The following is a 9,575-nucleotide window of genomic DNA, read 5'->3' as shown; positions in this document are numbered from 1 at the left end:
GGGAGAAATATCCCTGCAGGCATGTTAGTTGGACCAGACCGTAAACCAGAAAAATAATCTTAAAAAAAATATATCCAGGCTAATAAAATTAATGTGGTTAATGTTCGAGCTAACAATTAATGTGACAGATCCAGAAATGACCATTTTCACTGTTCATGCATTGCAACCATGAAAAATGTTCAATCTAGTTTGAATTTACCCATGAGCTGCATTTAAGTGTCCAATAACAGATTCCAGAATCAGTTTACATACTTTAAATAATTATGTGATCGATGTGAGTCGAGTTTGAAACCGACCGACCGTTTTAATGCGACAGATCCAGAAATGACCGTTTTATTTAATGTGTAGAATCATGAAAAAATTCCCAATCTTGTTAGTCTCCATTAACATATTCCATAATCAACTTATTTGAAATAATTCTGTGTCGAGTTTGAAAAATCAAGCCACCGCACCTTTCGCCAAACGAGACAGATCCAGAAAAAATAATTTTCACGCACGCGTAGCATCATGGAAAAAGTTCCAATCTTGTTCCAATTTACACATGAGCTCCATTTTAGTGTCCATTACCAAATTCCAGAATTAGTTTACTTGAAATAATTATGTGTTGGGTTTGAAAATCATACCACGTCCTACCACTGTCAGTTGTGCTGACCGTATTGTTAACAGCGACAGATCCAGAAGTGACTGTTTTCTTCTGTAGCATCAAGAAAAAAGTTCCAATCTTATTCAATTTTACACATCAGCTGCATTTCAGTTTATTTATTTCTATATCAGAAGCCATTATTTCCTAAAAATAAAGTCTTTTTGAAAACAAGAAACTAAAAATGAAAGTGATTTAAGGTAGAATTTCACTCATAAAACTTTATGAAAACTTGAGCAAAGACTATAAGATATGGCAGAATGTTGAAAAAGGTTTATAAAGAAAAATCTTTACAAAATTTCTTTGGTTTGAAAATCTCTTGACCACTAAAGCAAAGATAATGTTCAAGAAAGTATGAATCAACCTCCTCGCTTCGACCGCCATCTTGTTTTGTTTTGAAAATTCTTTTGAAGGAGCGCGGAATCAGAAAATATATCTTTTATAGCCAGTATTCGACTTTAGCAAGCTTTTCCCTTATCCAGACCATTGAGTTTCAAGCCCGAAGGGCTAGAGGTCAATCTCTAACCTTTCTCAGGCAAGAAAAATTGAAGCCTTAAAATAAAAATATGCGCCGTATTTTTGATGACGGATTGAATCTAGCAATTCCTTTGTTTTCGAGTGATATATTTTTCAAAATGAAGCGGTAAATTTTAGTTTCAACCTGTCATTTGTGTAAAAACCAGACGGGTCGCGCAACTTTGGTAGGATTTGTTGGCTTCAAATCCTACCAAGGAGATTGACCTCTAGCCCTTCGGGCTTGAAACTCAATGATCCAGACGGCAAAAAGTGTGGTACTGGTTTTAAGCGCCGTTTCTACCAAAACGGACGGACAGACACACATACACACGAACAGAACGTTGCAAATGAAAGGCCCACTCGCTAAGCGCTGGGCCAAAAATGACGTACACACTTTTTAACAGTAACGACGACTTGAATATTTTTATAAGAAGAAAGAAGTTAACTAATTTTTTCTTATGCTTTATATCGCCCTTTGAAGTTTTGAATGCTGTTGTTGTCCACAAACTTTTTGATTTTTATGTTTTGATTTACTTTTGAAATATTCTTTTCTATGAAATGAAATTGTTTTGTTTTGGAAAGAATTCGAATGACATTAATAAATACGATCGTTAAATACATTCGAAAACATTTAAAACAAAAGAAGAGAAAAAAAGGCAAGTCTTGGCACAAATTGAATTACTAAATGTAGATGGGCCTTAAATTTCAAAACAAAGGCTGTATAAAGTCTAAACCAAGCTCTATCCAATCTTTTGCAAATGGCGCGAATCCAAAAGAACAAATTTGTGGAGCAAGGGACTAAAAGTCATAACTTTAAAACACAAACAAAGCGAAAACGAAAGTGGTGACACACAGACACACAAAGCACCGCTATTAATATATAGATGTGCAGGTTTCAATATTCAGGTCATTGAAGTTTTCAATGGGGATGGTTATGTAGAAAAGAAAGTCTGTCCAGAAGCTAGAAAATAACGTATAGACCGAGAAAATTTCTGGATGAAGGAGCTCCGAACTGTCTTCCCCTACGGTCTTAAGGTATGTGGAAACCTTCTACACCACACCTGACTCTTTTATTAATAGCTTTCGATACAGATATGTTTCAATAGTAAAAGTATATATTTTTGGAAAACTTATTAAATTCTCTATCGATTGATGCTGACAACAATCCATTTCGTCAATTTGACAAATAAATAAAAGATGACAAAGGAAATATGACCATGTCAGCCGACATTTTTATATGATTATGATCCGGAAAAATGGACGAAAAAAACGTTGCCATGTTTTTTTTTCTAAGCGCTAAGTTTTCGAATTATTCGATAAAACGTCAAAAAATAACAAAAACATCAAAGGAATAGTCATTTTTTACTTTAAAGGGTAATAACTTTGGTTTATGGCAAAAAGAAATAAAAACATTTTTAGATCTACCTTTCCTGAGTACAATAAAGAAAAAATGAAGTCCGTAGCTCAGAGATAAGGGGACTTATTACTCCTGGAATGAACCCAATTTTCTGTCTTAAGATATCATCGATTTAAGTTTCTTCCCTTAATCTTTAGTATGCTCGAAAATTAAACAAAATTATTCATCAAACAACAGAAGTTATAAAAATAAAGTTCCGGTTCTCTCTAACCATTTTTTACAAGAAAAATTCAATTAAATTATTCTTGTTTAAAAAGTTTCCCTATTGTATAAATAATAGATATTTTGCGGCAATTTAACAGCGTTTTAGAATAATTGAATTCATGATTTTTAAACCCCCTTGTTTCATTTAGAAGTGCTTTTTGTAAACTTCAATTTGTATATTCGTTAGTCAACTTAACCATCGTTATTGCAGGCTGAATCAGTCGTGAGGCACGAGATAGAAGAAATAAGGTGATTTTCCTTCAATTTACATAATTTCTTTGACAGTTATTTTTAGTTTTACGAGAACGCTTTGACATAAATTGTACAAGTTCAGAAAAACTATTCAATTAAATTTAGGAAATAACTTCAACAAAAATACATCCCTATTCCAATAATATTTTCCTTTCATTGTTTAGCTATGATGCTGATGTGTTTATCGACGACCTCAAAGAGACAGTAGATTATAGGAGAAGAAAGAATAAGGAACCCGAACAAATTAGATACATTGTTTATGTTACATGGGCAGTAGCTCTGAGAGAAAACGAAGTTGGTCCATTGGATGATGGAGAACAACCTAAATATACTTTTCCAAGAGCAGTTATTTCATTTCTCCGTGCATTGGTCCCTGAAAATATCAAGGGGGAGATTTGGCCAAACGCCCACAAGGTTACCATGGAGGAGTTTTGTGAGAGTTTGAAAATACCAAAAAAATAAGTTCGTAAAGTATATTTTAGTAATTATAAAGTATATGAAAATAAAGTATGAAAATCAGTGAAAAAATAAATTTTTATTTACATCTCTTTCTCTTTCTGGTTTGTTTGGGGGTTGTCCCGGTTTTATGAAATCCACCAGATTTATAATCTTTCTGGAATGCATCTGCGTTCTTGTTCTTTTGTTTTCGAGCCTTCCGTCGTTTTTGTTTGATAACATCTTGAGAATAGTAGTCACATTTGTAAATTCTTTGCCTGTCGATTTCCTTAAATATTTGCTCTGTTTCTTCACTTAAGTCCCCATTGAGATTCCTTTAAGACGTTTTTGTATGTCCAGTAGAAGCCACTATTGAACAGAGCCACGCTAAGCCAAACCGCAAGTTGAACTTCTTTTGGGGAACAAAATCTTCTTTGGGGGCAAGTGCCCACAAGACGTTGTGGTACGATTCATTGGCGTTTGATGACATAAGCTTTTTGCAAGACTCGAGTGTGTCAATGAGGTGAATTTTCTGGTCTGTAAAATTGATCAAATTTTGCGATTTTCACAATGAAGAGTATTGAGCTCAAATTTAAACGTATAAACAAATGCAGAATATTGTTTAATTGATTTAATGTGAAAATATAACCTTTTAACTGAGGTTAAGGGCAAACTCTTTTGTTAAAACTGTCAAAAATCGCGAGTAAACGACCACTGAAGTAAGGTCCCAAAATTGCTGTTTATCAAAAAAAGCAACGACTCGGCCGAGAGTTAAGGGTCAAAAATAACTGTTTAGGGTGGCCTGCACATAGGGGCACCTGATCTAGGGTCGGGGCTAATTTTAAGGCTTAAATATTTTCTTCAGGAAGTTATTTTGTCCAAGGAAATTTCGAAGTCCAGACTTTGATCTCCTGTTATTCGAGATAGGGACCATGAAAAAATAGCCCCGACCCACGGTTCGGTCCGCAATTTATCTGGTCCACAATTATTTATTCCTCGAATTATTGTTTGGGCGAGGTCGGGGCTTGGACAAACCAAGCCCACGAACCCAGCAACCAAACGCCTGGTCGAAGTTGTCATTGGTCCCGTGCTCCCTGACGTCGTAAAGGAATTCGCGATACGTAGGTTCTTTAATAAAAAAATAGTATGATTAATCTAAGTTTAGATTAATTCAAAACCAGACATGTCCATATTTAGACCAACTCATTTTAGCACACATTCATGCTATGTTAAAACAAATTATAAACCGTTTAGTGCAGCGGCTTATGTATCAAAAAAGCTTCTCGTTAACAGGTTTGTTACAAGCAAACTAGCCCGGGGTCCACTTAAAGCTTTTTGATAGACTGGATGGCGCAATTAAGTGGCCCGGTAGTATATGGTAATATGCTTTTGCTTAGGCGGACAAAGAAAAAGCTTGAAAATCATTAAAAGAAAAGCCAAAATTGATATTTTTGACTTTTGCCTGTGAAAGGTTGGAGCTTAGGGGCACGCCCAGCCAGCAGATAACAGGCAAAAATTAAAAATATCAATTTTGGCTAATAGCCTCTTTTAAAATGATTTTTGAATGGTCCCTTAGCTTACGTAATTTTGAAAAACGAAATGTCCTGGAGCTTCCATATTTTCCTGTCATATTGGAGTATAAGTTTCACTTACCGATGCATTGCTCCACGGGATGAATCCTGGTTTTCTTTGCTTTCAACTCTGAAAAATAAAACAAATTAAATTATCCTTTCAGTAGAGATGCAAATGTTTCAAATAATATTGGAAAAAAGATTTCACTTGCAGAAGGAATTGTAAAATTTAGTTGATTGCAAATCTTGCAAAAATCTTCTTTTGACTTGCACAGCCGTAAATAAAAATACTCACCGGCTAATTGAGCCTTTAGGCTTGAAATTTCTGCTTCTTGAGCCTTTAGGCTTGAAATTTCTGCTTCTTGAGCAAATAATTAAAACTCAATGTGTACTTTTCTGTCTTTATTCCATCCACCCCTATGAGTGGGGTCTTCTCAAAAAAGTATTCGGTTTCTTTGAAGTTTTTAGGTGTTGTGCTTTTGATGAGAAGGCAGCTCTCTGTTTTTATCCAATTTTGAATGTTCAGTCAAATCTCGTTATCATGCTCCCGTTGGCACAAACCATTGTTGCCCCTCCTCAGTCACTAAACTTCACCTCCTCTATGTTAATTGCACATCGAAATTAGAACGTTCTTCTGATATAATAATGAGATAATAATAACAGTTGAAAAATGAAATTTTCAGCAGGGTATTCCTTGCTCCTTATTTCATCAACAATTATTGCAGTTGAAATACCTATCCTTGCGAAATAGGCCTAAAATAAAACCTAAAAATTGTCGGTGACGGTATTTGAAGATTATTTTCCACGGTATTGCGGTATATGGGGGAGAAATTGCCGGTATTTCGAGTGCTCTTCGTACTAAAAAAATCTGTCTAAGTTCCGCTAAATTTGGATAATTTTAGGCAAAAAATCCATGAAAGTGTCCGTACGTGACAAAAAATGGCCATTTTAAGCTTCAGGCTTATTCGCTAAAATTTTCAAAAATCTTGACTCGCGAAATTAAAACCAAAAGCTTTCACGACTTTTTTGGCTTGCGTAATTTAATCCGAATAAAGCAAAGAGTAATTAGCCCAGGAACCTTCAATTTGATAGATTCGCGTGTCTTAAATCTGTATTACCTTGAGAAAAGAAATTTTAGCGGAATTTATTTTGGCAATTCAAGAATATTTCTAAATTTGGCGAGAATTAATTTGGGCGAATGACTTTGTTTAATATTTTAGCTGAAAAAGGGTAAACACATAGCACTTTTAGGAAAAATAAAGACTTTACCGAAGGTAAATCAAATTTGGCGAATGACAAAATTATCTAATTTTGGCGAATTTTTCAGGCAATTCGCCAAAATTTCTTTTCTTAAGGTAGATCTGGGTCTAAAACCGCAAAATTAAGTTCCCGCCAAAATTAACAAAATAACCAATCCGCGAAATTTTTACAAAATCGGTATTTTGAGGCTCCTGGAAAATTTGATGTGTTATTTGATTACTTGCTCCTGGATTTACGACCAAGGGGGTGCTGGAAAATTTGAGGTGGTTTTTCTGGAACATGATCCTGGATTTTGTGAACAGATATTTTGTAGCCGACTCCTGGATTCTAAGCAGGTGTTCCGAAAGGACATGGTTACAAGATTTATTTGTTAAATTTTCTCTCCTGGAAAAAAAGAACAGATATATCGAAAAGTTCCGCTGGCGGCTGCTTCTGTGCAGATAGGTGAAACATCTTTTAGAGCATTTTTAAAGGCGTCTAAATTTTCAAGCGACCGAAGATGGTAGTTTGTTCCAGGTTAAAACAACTCTAAAGTCAAATGTGTTTACACCAAGGGTACTATTGTATTTTTTATAGAGAGGAAGAGAAAGAGTATGACCAGAACGGAGCTTATAACGTGACTGCAATGCTGTCATGCATGATACGTGGTCCAAGACCATGAGTAGATTAAAATACTTACGGGTATGAATACTCACCGCATTACAGTCAGTTAATAAGTTCTCATAGTTAGAGATGGTTTTATTTTTCAAAGCACATAGAGCTCTGTGGTGGCATTTCTCAATAAGGCTGCTACCCCCTTTACCGCAAAACATTCAAACTAATTGACAGTAGTTGAATGTTGAGAGAATATAGGAATTTAAAAGAAGCTTTGCTTGATCTTCGGATACAAAATGTCTCACCATTCTCAATGCCCTTACTTTTTGGCTAGATTTTTTACAAAGTTCGGTGACGTGAGGAATAAATGATAATTTTGCATCGATTTTTATACCCAGAAGTTTCACAACGTCAACGTTCTTAATGTGGCTTTTACCAACAGGAAGAGAAACATCGGCGTTAAAGGTACCGGGGTAAATTAGTTGAAACTTAGAAGGGTTTGCAACCATTGAGTTATGCTTAAACCAATCAGGAACAATGCTTAGTTGGTGTAAAAGGTTTGCGCTAACTTCATCCAAGTTAGATCCAGAAGAAGATAAAGTATAATCATCTGCAAAATTTAAAATTTCATTTATGATATAAAATAGATCGTTTATAAATATATTAAAAAGTAATGGCCCAAGAATAGACCCTTGGGGTACTCCTAATAAAATATCGAAAAATATTTTCAAATTCATCATAATTTTCAATATTATTTCTAGAGACACAATAATCTAGCTCATATAGAAAGAGATCCTCATTGAAATTTTTATACTTTCGATATTTGATAACTGTGGGTGGTAACTTAGTATACTTTATCTTAAGCATTGTATAAATAAGTCTATGGAAATCACTTAACCCCGTTTCTACTGTTCCCGTATTTTTTATGGTGTTTTTTGAGTTTGTCAAGATAGGGTCGATACACGTACCCCTTTTGAATTTAAAACAAGTTTTTGCTTTCATGACATTCGACATGTCACTCAATTCAAGGAAACGTGATACCTTGGGGTCAGTATGCTCAGGGTTAAAATCACCAATGACTATGATGTTGTGATAATCTACTTCCTAAAAGTGTATAGCATTAGATAAAGTATTAAAAAATAAATCTATGTTAATTCTATCTGGCCTATAAATATTAAATACCAAAATTTTGTCTTTCCTAAGCCTTATTTCTAAAGGAAGAATGTGCAGAGCAGGGTCAATTTTAAAATTGGTCAAGTGACGTGTAGGAATGCCACTTTTCACATATGTTAAGAGGCCTCCACTGTTTGATGTACAGTCTATACGAAAAGGAGGAAATTGATAGCCCTGTATATTAAAATCAGCACTAGGAAAAGACTCATAGAGTTTCGATTCTGCTATGGTCATGACATCAAAGGTTTTTCCCACAAGAACCTGGAGATCAGAGAACTTGTCCTCAATTCAGAGAACATTTTCCTCAATTTCAAGAGCCTACTTGTGTTTCTAAGGTTAAATGTGACCTTCCATGGGAAAAGGATCACTTTCGTTTTCAGAAACTTATCGATAGCGATGAAATAGCGATACATCGATGATTTCTATCGCTAATTTTTTAATAGTTATCGATTTGATCTTAACGATACATTTTATCGTTAAGGTTCAGCGATAAATTGTAACGATAAATATTTTCTTGGTATCGATAGATTTTCGTTGACAAATATTTTTTTCGGTTTTTATCGATAACCTTTAGCGATAAATTGTAACGATAAGTATTTTGTTAGTATCGATAGTTTTTGGTCTTATCGATAACTTTTAGTGACAAAACTAGCGAGTACCTCACCAAAAACCAAAAATTCATATTGTTTCTTGGTGAGTTACACTTTGACGAGCTTTACAAAATACGGAACCAAACGGTGGAGGGTGCCGTCGGTCTCGGACGGCTTGTTTGCTCTTGTTGTCTGCTGTGTGTGAAGCTACATGGCAAATCTGCCTACGAAATCAAAACAAACCAAACGGTGGAGATCCCGTGAGGATATTAAAAATGGTAGGCGTTGAGCGTTGGAGATTGGAAGAGAAACATAAACAAACGCCAGGTAAGGGAATCTGTTTTTGTTTTGGTACAAAGGTCAACAAGAAAAAAATTTAGACAGCCAGAAGTGAACAAAGCAGGAAATCAGTCAAGTATTTTCACAGTTTTTGTATGCAAATCAATATTTGTTTGGATTTAGTTCTTCAAATACATTTTCTTATAAATTGAAGAGAGAGAGATGTTTATTCTTCTATATTTTAATGGATGCGTTAATGGATCAATTTTTAACAAGTAAGTTGCAAGTTTGTCAGTATTACAGCCATCTTCTCCCTTCTCTAGTTGATTAACTCCTATAGCTATATACAAGTTTATCTAGTACAAAAATAATCTACATAAAGACTAGTGGACAAAAACTTTTTCTTAATTCTTGAGACCTGTCCTGTCCTTTTTAAAGTTGTGTCTCATTAACTATAAGTAGTGCTAAGTCTGGGTTCGAATCCTGTGGTAGACAAAATGTTATGATGATTTTTTTTACCTAAAACATTATATTTAAGGGTAAAGGAGGTCTCTAGATTTCTCAAAAAATATATAGAAGAAATTTCTCTAAAATGTACTTCCATAAATCTGTTCAACTTTCCATAGCGACAAAGTTATGTTTAG

General features: G+C 34.7%; 1 long non-coding RNA gene across 1 annotated transcript; it reads right to left on the bottom strand.

Moving 5' to 3' along the window:
- Positions 1-4,528: 4,528 nt before the first annotated feature.
- On the bottom strand, positions 4,529-5,400 carry LOC136818054 (uncharacterized). The gene is made up of 3 exons (XR_010848194.1): positions 5,331-5,400; positions 5,118-5,165; positions 4,529-4,592 (listed from the first exon to the last, which is right to left on the bottom strand). It is a non-coding gene; the product is annotated as an uncharacterized lncRNA (long non-coding RNA).
- Positions 5,401-9,575: the final 4,175 nt, after the last annotated feature.

This window comes from Clytia hemisphaerica, unplaced genomic scaffold, assembly GCF_902728285.1.
Source record: "Clytia hemisphaerica strain Z4C2 unplaced genomic scaffold, Clytia hemisphaerica genome assembly, whole genome shotgun sequence".
In the NCBI taxonomy this organism is placed as follows: domain Eukaryota; kingdom Metazoa; phylum Cnidaria; class Hydrozoa; order Leptothecata; family Clytiidae; genus Clytia; species Clytia hemisphaerica.
The sequence above is the reverse complement of the archived record's forward strand: the minus strand, read 5'-3'. Positions and strand labels throughout refer to the sequence as shown.